The sequence below is a fragment of the Arachis ipaensis genome, chromosome B9, assembly GCF_059453495.1.
Source record: "Arachis ipaensis isolate K30076 ecotype BB chromosome B9, ASM5945349v1, whole genome shotgun sequence".
NCBI lineage: Eukaryota > Viridiplantae > Streptophyta > Magnoliopsida > Fabales > Fabaceae > Arachis > Arachis ipaensis.
The window spans coordinates 49,236,920-49,240,115 of NC_142444.1; positions in this window are offsets into that span (position 1 = coordinate 49,236,920).

Here is a 3,196-nt window from a genome sequence, read left to right on the forward strand (position 1 = left end):
GTAAATAGAAAGGGACATTGAACCTGGGATCGAGAGTCACTCCTAAAACTAAGAGAAGTTCTAAATCCTAATCCTAAGAGAGAGAGAGGAGAGAACTTCTCTCTCTAAAACTACATCTAAAACATGAAAAGTGAATTATGAGAGCCTCCCCATGAATGGATGCATTCCCCCACTTTATAGCCTCTAATCTGTGTGTTCTGGGCTGAAAACTGGGTCAAAAGCAGCCCAGAAATCGCCCCCTGCGATTCCTGTTACGTTCAGGTCGCGGAAAGGTGACGCGGCCGCGTCGTCCATGCGGCCGCGCGGATTGGGTGTTTTATTTAGTTTTATTTGTTTTCGAGTTTTATTTTATTTTATTATATTGAACCTGGAGTTTTTGCATAACATTCATATTAACACTACATCCTGCAATTTTTTTTCAGATTATAAAAAAAAAAAAACAAAAGGGATTTTCGCACGCGACGCAACAGCGTCGCCGACGCGTCCGCATCGTATGTGCATTGTGAAGAAAAGAAAGTAAACAGGAAGTTACGCGAAAGCATGGCTGGAGGCGCGCCATTAGCACAAATTGACTCCATGCGACCGCGTCGATGACGCGTCCGCGTCATTCGGAAAAATAGCCTCCTACGCGACCGTGTCACCCACGCGGCCGCTTGACCTGAAATCGGCGTAAAAAGGGTGTATGGCAGAAAGTTGAGCTGGAGTTGGGCTGGACTCGTGCTAGAAGCCCAAGCCCTACCACGCGAACGCGTGCCCCACGCGTCCGTATCATTTTTAAAAGAAAGGCCACTCACGCGATCGCGTCGACCACGCGATCGCGTCACCCGGATTTATGGCAAAAAGAGTTTTGAATAGAGAGTTGCGCGATCGCGAGGCTGCACTCGCGCCAATCGCACAAAACAGGCCACGCGATCGCGTGACCTATGCGTCCGCGTCACCTGACCTTATCGCGCACCACGCGACCGCGTCACTCACGCGTCCGCGTCACAAGCGGCGCACAGAATATCCAGATCAGCCAATTTTCTTATCTTTTCTTCTCTAATCCTTATTTTTCTTATCTTTTCTTATTTCTTTCTTCTTCCTTTCTTATTTTCTTTGACCTCCATTCTATTTTACTTAATTTATTTGAATATTTCATTCATTGCATTTTAATTTAGTGCATATTTTTATTTTCTTTTCTAATTTATTATTTTTTCTTTGGTGTTGAATTTTCTTATTTCACTGTTGTATCTTCTCTTGAAATATTTTGGGTGCTTAGTAACTTATTTTATTCTGATTGGGTAACATTATTTAAATCAATGCTAATCTTTTATGATACTCATACTTTTCTTGCATTGATATGAACTTATACTATCTTGCATTACCCACATTCCCCTTTGTTGCAAATTTTGCACCACTGGTATGCCATGGCTTCTATTATTTTCTCACATACATGTTGAAGCTTCCATGTACTTGAGACCCTTATCATTTGACATTAACCCAACCATACTTCATTTATTTTCTTATCTCTATTATTGGGTTACCTTTCTTCCCTTTTTCTTTCAGGATGGCCACCAGGAAGAGAACCGAAAGACGTTTACATGGGGAGACAGACAAGTCCATTTGCACAATCCTTGAAGAAAAGCATCAGTTGGAACAACCCGTCCACCTACACATCTCAGCAAGCACCGAGGATGGTGCAATCTTTAAGTGTGGGGAGGTCGATACCGATCTCCATGGGTTAGTTATTTTTGACTCAACACCAAATTTTTTATTTTATTTGTTTGTTCATTGTTGCATTTGCATGTTTGATTGCATATTTTTTTTATTTTTTTGCATATTTTACCACTTGGTTGAAGTAATATTTTCTTTTTCAAGAAACCTTTCAGAGCATTTCACTAATTTGAATAAAATTTAATGTTACACTTGTTTGAAGAGATATTATTTTGGAACATGGTTTAGAGCTCAAACACACAAAACCTGTGAGATTTTTGAGCCTATTTGAATTGGTTGCATTTTATCAACTAAAATTCTGTTTTAGTGTGTATTTTTCTCTCTAAAATTGTGATCTTTGTCTTGCTTAATTCTATATTTCCATTATTTGATATACGCATACACTTACATGATTGAGGCCTTTGTTTCACTGAGCTTACATACCCATATGGCCTTACCTTTCATTATCCCTTGCAAACCAATTTTGAGCCTATTTTACCCCTTTGTTCTTTTTATTTAGCACATCATTAACTCTAAGCAAAAAACAATAATGTTCTTAATTTGAATCCTTGGTTAGCTTAGACTAGTGAGAGTGCTTATGATTTAAGTGTGGGAAAAGTGGGTTTGAAAACATTTGGTTTGAGAATTGAGTATGTTAGAATTTTCTGAAAATATGAAAGAATGTTGAGAATATGTTCATGCATTCAATAAATTAATCATATGCATTGAGAAAAACAAAAGAAAAAAAAAACAAAAAAAAGAAAAAAATAATATAAAAAAAATAAAAAATAAAGGAGAAAAAGAAAAGAAAAAAGAGCAAATAATAAAAGGGGACAAAATGCCCAAAAATAAGTGGTGAAAGCAATGCATATGAGTTGTACTTGAAATTAGAATGCACGAATATGTGGAAAACATGGTTAATGGATGGTTAGATGTTGTATTATGATTACATGGATTATTTAAGTTAGGTGGGAAAAGTTTAAGTTAATTAAGGATTCAGATTTTAGTCCACTTGACGAAACACAATCCTACCTTGACCCTAACCCCATTACAACCCTTAAAAGATCTCTTGATTTGTGTATTTATGCATTAAATTTATGTTGATTGTTAGATGAAGAGCAAGCCTTAGAAAGCAAGGTTAGTAGAGAATTGAGAGAATCGAACCTAAAACACTTGAGTGATTAGAGTGTATACACTACCAGTGAGGGTTCGATGCTCAATCCCTTGTTCCTTGCTTTCATGAGCTATTTTCTTCTTGCAAGTCTATTTGTACTTCATTTTCATGATTTGAATTAGTGAAATCCAGTTAATATTTATTCTTGAAGGATTTGTTTACTTTTAACTAAGTAGGTAGAATCATTTTGCATGTAGTTGCATTCATATAGATAGGTTGCATTTCATACTTTCCTCTTCATCTTAATAGCTTCTCTTGAGCTTAGCATGAGGACATGCTAATGTTTAAGTGTGGGGAGGTTGATAAACCACTATTTTATGGTTTATCTTG